Here is a 10,026-nt window from a genome sequence, read left to right on the forward strand (position 1 = left end):
AATCTCCATCCAAAACATATCCAACGGTGTACGTTAGACATAGGCAAAAACTTCAGCAGTTATCAGTTTGGGCAAGGGCGGGCAGGAAATTGGGGGTTCGCGGGCTATAGCGCCTCGTCCGGAACACTCCCGCGCCACCGGAGGAGAGGAGGGGCAGGTCGCGCCGCCACCGGAGGAGGAGAGGAGGGGCAGGTCACGCCATCGTCGCTCGGGGAGAGGAGGGTCAGCCGCCGCCGGAGAAGAGGAGGGGCGGGCGCACCGTCGCTGGGGAGAGGAGGGGCGTGCGCGCCGTCGCTGGGGAGAGGAGGGGCGGCCGGCGCCGGAGGAGAGGAGGGGCGGGCCACGCCGTCGCTGTGGGAGAGGAGGGCCGGCCGCGGTGGAGGACAAGGTCCATCGCTGCATAAGAGGTAATTTACAGGTCCATCGCTACAGAAATCGTTGCAGAAATTGCAGATGAGATTCGTCTTTGCCCCAGTACATATTTGTTCCATACTTAGGCACTTTGATTTTGGTTTAGCGTGTCAGGAGGAAAATGTACCTCAGCAGGCATTCGCAAACTTAAACGCCTCCAGCATTTTGTCTGAAAATACATATATTAAATTTCATTATTGCTGGACATGTTTGTTCATGTACATAGTGCGATGGAATCTTGGAATCTATAATTACTGCCCAGAGGATGATCACTCCTGCAGTTATCTGAGAGCAAGCAAGTTCTGCATAAGTCGTTCTAGTCTTAGGCCCAATTTTTGTTTTCTTGTTCATACTTGCATTGAGAATGTTCATACTTCAAATATCACTTTGAGTGAATATGAATTACTAAATTAGGAAGATGTGCATGGCTGACGGTTTACTGTCATCGTGTCCTACCATTTCTACGGATTTCATCTATAACAATTGCTGCACATCTTTTCCCTGTTACTATGGTTGATAACTTGATACCTGAATTAAATTCCTACTTTTGCCTGAATACCAGTACCTGCTTGCTCTTGGTTGAGTCATCCAGTGAATATGTTGAGTGCCTGAATACATGGTACCTCAAGACTGGCTAGAACATGAATATGTAGGACTAGGACCAGTAGGCGTGAGAGAGGAGCAGCCTGTAGGCAAAGGGAACGTGCCTAGCTGGCTCTAATGCATTTTTTTGGTTCAGATTTATTTTACTTATTTGAGTAATTTTTAACTGAACTTTTTAGCATACAAATATTGTCACTAACTGAACTTTGTCCAGGCGTGAGTAACTGAAGTTAGCATGAGTGCTCTGCTCTAAAAATTGAGAACTCTATTGTGCCTGACAATTTCCAGTGTTGTGGGATGGCAAAAAGTGGTAAGGGAATACCTCAAGTTGGTATGAGGTTCAGAAGTGTAGATGAGGCTTGGGCATTTTGGAATGCATATGGGGGTCACACCGGCTTTGATGTGAGAAGGAGATACGCAAACAAAAGCAGACTTGATGGTCAGGTTGGTTCATGAAGATTTGTTTGTTCCAACAAGGGTCATCGAAGAAAAGGGCTAACTGACACAGCACCAAAGCGTTTTAGATCTGAAACAAGAACCAATTGCCAAGCTCATATGTGTTTCCAATTGGATCAAGAGGCCGGAAATTATGAAGTAACTGAGGTTGTGCTTGAACACAACCACTTGCTTCAATTGCCACAACCCCGCCACTTGATGATATCCCAAAGAAAGATTTCAGAACGACAAGCTTTTGAAATTGAAACCGCTGATGATTCCGGCATTATGCCACAAGCTGCACATGAGTTTGCTTCTCATCAAGTTGGTGGACCGATTAACCTTGGATATACTTGCCGTGACCAAAAAAATCATTTGCGAACCAAGCGACAGAGGGAGTTGGCTTTTGGACAAGCTGGAAGTATGTTGAAATATTTTCGTGAAAAAATTGCTGACAATCCATCATTCCAATATGCACTACAGTTGGATTGTGAGGAGGATATAACCAACATATTCTGGGCTGATGCTAAAATGATCCTTGACTATGCGCATTTTGGTGATGTTGTCACTTTTGACACTACTTTTGGCACAAATAAAGAGTATAGGCCATTTGGTGTTTTTCTTGGGCTCAATCAGTTTAGAGAAACCACTATTTTTGGTGCTGCCTTGCTGTTTGATGAAACGAAGGACTCATTTATATGGCTATTTGAGACTTTTCTAGCTGCGCATAATGGACGACAACCTAGAACTATTTATATGGATCAAGATGTAGCAATGGGAAAAACTATAGAGAAAGTATTCACGGAATCATATCACGGGCTGTGCACCTTTCACATTATGATGAATGATGTCAAACATTTATCTCCAGTCAAGGATGATGAGAAAGATGAAGGGGAGGTGGAAGAGGAAGATGAAGGGGAGGAGGAATCTCATATTCTCTCTGATTTTAGTGCTTGTATGTATGGCTATGAGGACAAGGCAGCATTTCAAGAAGCATTTGACAACATGAGACATAAAGTGCATAAGCAAACTTGGTTAGATAGCATCTACAAGGTGAAAGAAAAATGGGCTGAATGTTATATGAGAGATGTCTTCAGTTTGAGAGTGAGAAGTACACAACTAAGTGAGAGTTTCAACAATGCATTGAAGAACCATTTGAAATTTGATTTCCATATTGTCCGATTCTTGAAGCATTTTGAGAGAACGGTTGAAGTAAAAAGGAGAAAGGAATTGGAATCTGAATATGAGGCAAGAAAAAAATTGCCAAGAATCATGATGTGCACACCCATGTTGGTGCAAGCAAGTAAAGTGTACACTCCAACTATTTTTGAATCTTTCCAAAGTGAATATGAAAGATCCATGGCTGCTTGCACTAGAGTGTTGGAGGAAAATAACCAATTTGCTGTTGCCATTGGGAGGTTGCATGGTGATTTGACCTATGAGGAGGAGGAGCGCATAGTGATTGGTGATCCGTTGAACCAAACCGCTTCATGTAGTTGTCAAATGTTCGATAGGGCTGGAATATTGTGTGGGCATAGTTTGAAAGTTCTTGATTTGATGAATGTAAAGACATTGCCAACACATTATCTCCTAAAGAGATGGACTAGAGAAGCACGCAACGGAAGTATACATGACATGCAAGGAAGGAAAGTGGTAGAAAATCCAAAATTGGAAGCTCAACTTTGGTACAAAGATATGTCTCATAAATTTCATGATATGACATATAAAATAGCCAACTCTCTCGAATGTCGTTTGATTCTAGAAGATGCACTTGCTTGTCTTTGGCCACAACTAGAGGATAAACTCAATGCATCAGCCACCGGTGCTACTGATGCATGTTCCAATGACCAAGAAAATGTTGTTCCAAATGTGCAGCAAGCCAATGACTTGCTTAGTTCTGCACGACTGAAGAAAAAGGAGGTTTCATCTAAAAATTTGAGGAGAAAGCCAACCTGGTTTGATAAGTTACGCAAAGGACGAAAGCCAACTAAATCAGCGGCAACGACAAAAAAGGAGCAAAGGTAAGGTGTAGTATGTATGTAATATGAGTTGTTATTCATTCTTGTACTAACAAAATAAGTTTTCATTTTCATTAGCAGCAACAACAACAACAAAAGAAAAAAAAATAGTGCGCAGCCTCAAGTGCAAGTCGAGAACAATGGCAATAGTCTGCAACCTGAAGTGCAAGTGCGGGTGAAAGAAAGTAGTGAGAAGCGTCAAGAATATGATACAATTGACAGCTTTACCGAGCTCTTGACAACTTCACGAGTTGACGATCATATCTTTATGATGATATGATCTAGTATCTTCAAAGTTGTTAGGTAGTATTTTGGACAGTGCTAACAACAGTATTTTGGGGGGGTTGCGATAGTCTCTTTTGGCCTAAATGTATAAGTAAAATGGCCTGCTTTTGTGTAGATGATTACTCAACATTGACACTTATTGCTGTAGCATTCGGACATTATGCGCTGCAGCCTTTTAATATCAAGTTCTACTGGATTTAGTGTCAACTGCAATTGATTTATTCCACTTTGATTGCATAATGCACTACTGTATAACTAGACCAAATTTTGTTTTATAGTCTGCTCATGAGTATCTACAGATCTTTATTTTTTGGATTTTAATCTGTTCAAATAAAACTGAGTTCAAGTGCCATTGCATCGTTGTTTGCAGCTAGTCTGTATTGATGTTTGCTGCTATGCTGAAAACTGCTAAGTGTTGAGAGCCTTTCCCCTTGTGTGATCTGGACCGTAGGATGTGGATTGGATAGAGATTAGAAGGGTAAAGTTGCAGCGTGACTTCACTTGATAAAGGCACCGGATCTCAGTCCCACTCCACCTGGTCTCCTCCTCGTTTTCCCCATGGACCCAATCCCACACGCAGCCAAGCCTCCACCTTCTTCCCGATTCCACTCCAGTCGCCAACGCATAGGAGAGGAGCTCCTCGATCCCCTTGGCTCCAACCTCTGCGTCGTGGCCTCGAGCTCGACCTCGCCTTGATGACCGGCTCCACTTCGGATGACCACCTCCAGGACCCCCTCCGTCGCGCCCTCGCCCCACGCCGGCAAGCGATCCCATCGTCAAGCTGCTCCGACCCGCAGGTCCTCCTCAGCGCGTCTTCTCTCTGTTTCTCATTAGCTCCTGCTACTACCTCTAACCGTGTCGTCGTCGTGTTTCTCCTGCAAGGGCCGCGCCACCAAGCCCAAGAACGACGTTGGCCTCCTCAACTCTCGTCGCTGCCTCCAATTCAAGCCGCCAGACCGCTGCTTCACCTCCCCATGCCTGGGTTCGTGCCCCCGCAAGCTGCGCTCGAGGCAGCTGCCTCCTCGCGTGCTGAGGCGTGAGCACAACCCTGTGGCCCTGCCTCTGCCCGAGCTCCTCCAGCAGCTCCCCATCACCCTCGATTCCGCCCCGTCGTCCGGCCGACACCGGCGGCCGGAACCTCACCAGAGATGAGTGCCCGACAGCCCTGCTCCTTTCCCCTCATGCTTATCTATCTCTCTCTTTCTCATGATGTCCCTCTCCCTCTCTCTGCTTTCGCTCACAAGAGACCACCATGGCCGCTGCATCAAGCTCCGCCGCTGCGCTAACTTCCACCGCCCCATCCTCGCCTTGCCGGAGATGCCCCGCCTTCGTCAAGTCCCAGCGCCGCCAGCCTCTGCTCGCTCTGCATCGAGCAGAGGGGCTTCGCTCGTCCCGCACAGGCCTTCCCTACCCGCGTTGACCCTGCCTCTAGCGCCCCGCTTCCTCTCTAAGGCCCAGATCCCACCCCAACCGGCCTGCTTCCGCCAAGGCCCAGGGTGAGCAGCCCCCGGCCTTTTCCTCTGTTGGGCTTCCTATTCAGATGCGGGCCGTATCTTGTTTTTTCCAGTTTTGTGAATTTGCTAATTATTCCAGGAAAACTGCATATTTACATATTGCACCCTCATGTTCATGCATATGATAACTTCATAACCGTGCATCGGATTAAAACAAACTAAATATGTAACATGCTTAGAATTTTATCTAGTTTCATAATATGCTGCTTTCATCCATGTTAAAAATGTTTAAGTTATTGTTTGCATTATTTTGCTCAAAATGTCATGTTAAAATGGTTTATTTCATAACTAAATAACCGTAGCTCCGAATTAAATAAACTTTATATGTAAATGGGGTGGAAAATGCATAGATTAACATGGTGTCATTACTTTGCATGTTTAACAACTCTAAAATTGTGTATAGGGCAGAATACTAGCAAATTCGACATATGCATATGGGGATTTTCCGAAATTGTTGTTTGTTATTTCCGGCCTCATTTAAACTTGCCTAAATAGTTAGTTTAGTTATGTTTCACCTCTTGCCATGTTTAACAATATTTAATATTGTTGGGTATATAAAGGAGAGAGAACTAAATAATCGAATGTGGTGTTTCGTCAATATGCAACCCGTTGCATATTGAGCTTCACTTAATTTGAAGTATTGTTTGTTGCACTTTGCCATGCCATGCCTTATTAAACCGGACATGAATCATACTTGATTGTGCATCATGCCATGATTATGCTTGTTGGTTTACTGTGTTGTTTTCTTCTTTCTGGTTGTGCTTCTTCTCGGTAGTACCGGTAATGTTGCAATTGTGAGGATTCGTTCGACTACGTTGGTTCGTCTACTTCAGGGATTCGGTCTTCTTCCTAGCGGGATTTCAGGCAAGATGACCGTTACCCTAAATATCACTACTATCTTTTCTTTGCTAGTTTTCTCGATGCTATTGCTATGTCGCGCTACCTACCACTTGTTTATCAAGCCTCCCAAATTGCCATGATAAGCCTCTAACCTTTTCCACCATCCCAGCATACCGTCGTTTGGCTATGTTACTGCTTTGCTCAGCCCCTCTTATAGCGTTGCTAGTTGTAGGCGCAGTATCAGGTTATCCATGTTCGGACATGGCTATCATGGGATATCACAATATCTCTTATTTAATTAATGCATCTATATACTTGGTAAAGGGTGGAAGGCTTAGCCTTTTGCTTGATGTTTTGTTCCACTCCTGCCACCCTAGTTTCCATCATACCAATGTTATGTTCCTTGATTTTGCGTTCCTAACACGGTCGGGGTTTATGGACCCCCTTAACAATTCGCTTTCAATAAAACTCTTCCAACAAGGCCCAACTTTGGTTTTACCATTTGCCTAATAACAACTAAAACTTGCATAGGGACTTACCGGTACCCGAGGATAATTAATCAAAAACTTGGGCCAATGCTCCTCATGAGTGTTGGTCCAAACTGGGTGATGTCCGGCGCCCCCTGGGCAACTAGGGTCTCAGCCAACCCGACGTCTTGCCCATCCGGTGTGCCCTGAGAATGAGGTACGTGCGACTCCTATCAGGATTGTCGATACATCGGGTGGTGTTGTTGGTTTTGTTTTACCATTGTCGAAATGTCTTGTGAACCGGGATTCTGAGCTTGATGAGGTTGTTTTAGAATGGAGGATTTTCCTCCGCGGATCATGAGAGTTTGTGATGGACTAAGTTGGGACACCCCTGCAGGGTTTAATCTTTTCGAGAGCCGTGCCCGCGGTTATGTGGAAGATGGGAAATTTATAATATCCGGTTGTCGAGAACTTGACACTAGATCCGAATTAAAATACACCAACTGCGTGCATAACCGTGACCGTGTCTTTTTGAGTGAATTTGAGAAGAGAACACAGTGGGGTTATGATTGACTCGTAAGTAGTTTAGGATCACTTCTTGATCATTACTAGATTGCGACCATTATGTGTAGTTTCTCTTCTTATTCTTGTACTCATAAGTTAGCCACCATACAAATGCGTAGTGCTGCTGCAACCTCACCACTTATCCATTCCATGCCCATTAAGCTTTGCTAGTCTTGATACCCATGATGATGGGATTGCTGAGTCCTCGTGGCTCACAGATTACTACAACAACATCTGCAGGTACAGGTAATGCGATGCTATGACGTGAGAGCGATGCTTGCTTGTTTTGGAGTTCTTCTTCTGCTTCTTCTCCGATCAAGGGATAGGTTCCGGGTCGGGAGCCTGGGATTAGCAGGGCAGGTGTCGTTCTTCTTTTTCGTTTGATTTCATTCATAGTCGGATACTGCTCTTTTGTATGATGATTGCTATGCATTGATGAACTGTTGTATTCATGTTGTAGCTTGTGGCGAGTGTAAGCCTTTATCTTGTATTCTCATCTATTCAGCACATGGTATGTTGTAATGATATCCACCTTGCTATGCGCTCGAAATGCGGTTGTGCTCCAATCATGAATTCATCACGTGATTGGGATAGAATCACATCTTGGACGCTACATAATGATAGCAGGTATGTAGTGTCGATGCTACAATCTGAGATCGTTTCATCAAGGAAGCAGTCTTCGGGTGTGTGGTCGATGTAGCAGTTGTCACACACCATGGCAACGAGCTATACGTTTTTCTAATGATGTTGATGGAGCTCGCTCTGATATGCAGCCCCGTGTTCTTTAGCCCGAACAAGAAGCGGCTGGCGGGGCTGGTCGCTGAGGTCATCGGAATCGGGAGTTTGCCATGTCCTCCGCGTTGGACAGGTGGTAAGCATAGTCGGAGGTCATTGTGCGTGTTGGTGATGAAGGCGACGTTGCCGATGTAGATCGTGCGTGTGAGACAGTCCGGTGGGTCAACCCGGCCCGCGTCATTCGCGATGAATGTCCGAGAGCCAATGGTTAGGCTTTCCCCTCGTGAGAGGCCACCAGAGGTAGAAAAAATCCGACCCATGATCGGTCTCCCGCCGGCACCACCCGTGCCTGCGTGCCAGCCGACAGAGGAGATTTCCATCAGATCCCTTGGTAGGGGTCCAAGTGCAGCTGGAAGTCATGATCGAAGGTCACACGAGGGGTTTATCCAGGTTTGGGCCACCGGAGAGTAATATCCTACGTCCTACTGGTTTCAGTCTTTCATAATGGAGGGATACCTCGTGCGAGGGGTTACAATGGTGTATGATATTGCTACCGAGAGTTCTCCTATCTAAAGATAGATGATCAGGAGGAACCCTAGACCCCCCCTTTATATAGACATGAGAGGTCTAGGGTTTACATGTTGGATGCGATCTGGGGCACCTCCATCCTCTAGTCTTGGGCGTCAAGAAGGTCATCTAGACTCCTAGGGTTAGCGTTGCATCGTGGGCCCATTAGGCCCCCTTGTAATTGATGAGGTCGGGCTCCTTGGCATTAGCCACCCCTGGTACAGGACCCCGCCATCTACCGTGACACCATGCTCAAGCTGGGCATCAATGAGAACTAGTTGCAGCCCAGCCGGACAGTGTTCCACGACATTGCCAGGGCACTCTTGCTCCCCTGTCGGCACGATCCGGCTGGACGTTTCATTCAGCACCAAGGGCCACTTCCACCATGAGCCGACCTGGTTCGAGGTGGTCGACCTGAGCAGCCCCTACCACACGCTCTTGGGCTGGCCCGTGCTGTCCAGATTCATGGCGGTGCCCCACTATGCCTACGTGAAGCTGAAGATGTCGGGTCCCAAGGGCATCATCGCCATCGCCGAGGACTACAAGAAGTCCCTCGAGTGCGCTGCAGCCGGCTCCCGGCTGGCCGAGCCTTTGGTCATCGCTGAAGAGAAGCGCTAGTTCGACCGGCTCGTGGCTCTGGCGAGCGAGCAGGTAATAACCCACAAGTGTGGGGGATCAATTGTAGATTTTTTGATAAATAAGAGTGTCGAACCCAACGAGGAACTAAAGGTAGGATTTATATTCCCTTCAAGTTCTATCGACCACAGATACAACTCTATGCACACTTAACGTTACCTTTACCTAGAACAAGTATGAAACAATTTTGTAGGTGCACTAGTGCAGAACCAGGATGTATCACCGGTTCGTAAGGGCCTTTAGTGTCGGTTCTGCAACCGGCACTAAAGAGTGGGGACTAAAGGTCCCCCCTTTAGTACCGGTTCTGCACGAACCGCCGCTAAAGGGCCACTACGTGGCACGAGCCAACGTCGGGGGCGGGGAGCCCTTTAGTATCGGTTTGCTGGTTTTGGTTTATTTTTTATTTTCCCTTTAATTTTGTGTATTCCATTTAATTATTTTTTGTTTGCTGGTATTTTATGATACTACATATTGTACACGTTATGCATATATATAAATAGAATTTCTTGTAGAACCGATCATATATATATATATATATACATCTGGGCTATTCTGTTACTAGTAACATAATATTATTCTGTTACCCTTTTTGAACTAACGGTTTCAGGTGGTTGAACTGATGTTTTCGAAGCGGTTGAACTGATGCTTTCAGTTGTGTTTAACACATCGTCTTCTTTAGTTCAAAAACTTTTTGTAATTTTTTTGTCGAAACATGGCGTGTAATATATCGTTGGAAAGCTCTTGACAACCATATTTCAAGTATATTGAACGTTTTTGCAAAATCATTATGGTTTAAAGGCAGTTTTGAAAAAACCATTTTTTTCAAAACCGAAAACATGAATCGTATTTTGGACTCAATTTTCTAACGGTTTGTCAGAATTGAGCAAATAAGATGGCGTTGGAAAGCTGGTGAAAATCCGCATCTTCCATATATGTATTGTTGTTTCTAAT

The 10,026-nt window shown here is 45.5% G+C and overlaps 1 long non-coding RNA gene across 1 annotated transcript; it reads left to right on the forward strand.

Moving 5' to 3' along the window:
- Positions 1 to 4,278: 4,278 nt before the first annotated feature.
- LOC125523782 lies at positions 4,279 to 7,347 on the forward strand. The gene is made up of 3 exons (XR_007290378.1): positions 4,279 to 4,549; positions 4,635 to 5,248; positions 6,042 to 7,347. It is a non-coding gene; the product is annotated as an uncharacterized LOC125523782 (long non-coding RNA).
- Positions 7,348 to 10,026: the final 2,679 nt, after the last annotated feature.

The sequence above is a fragment of the Triticum urartu genome, chromosome 7, assembly GCF_003073215.2.
Source record: "Triticum urartu cultivar G1812 chromosome 7, Tu2.1, whole genome shotgun sequence".
Taxonomy (NCBI): Eukaryota; Viridiplantae; Streptophyta; class Magnoliopsida; order Poales; family Poaceae; genus Triticum; species Triticum urartu.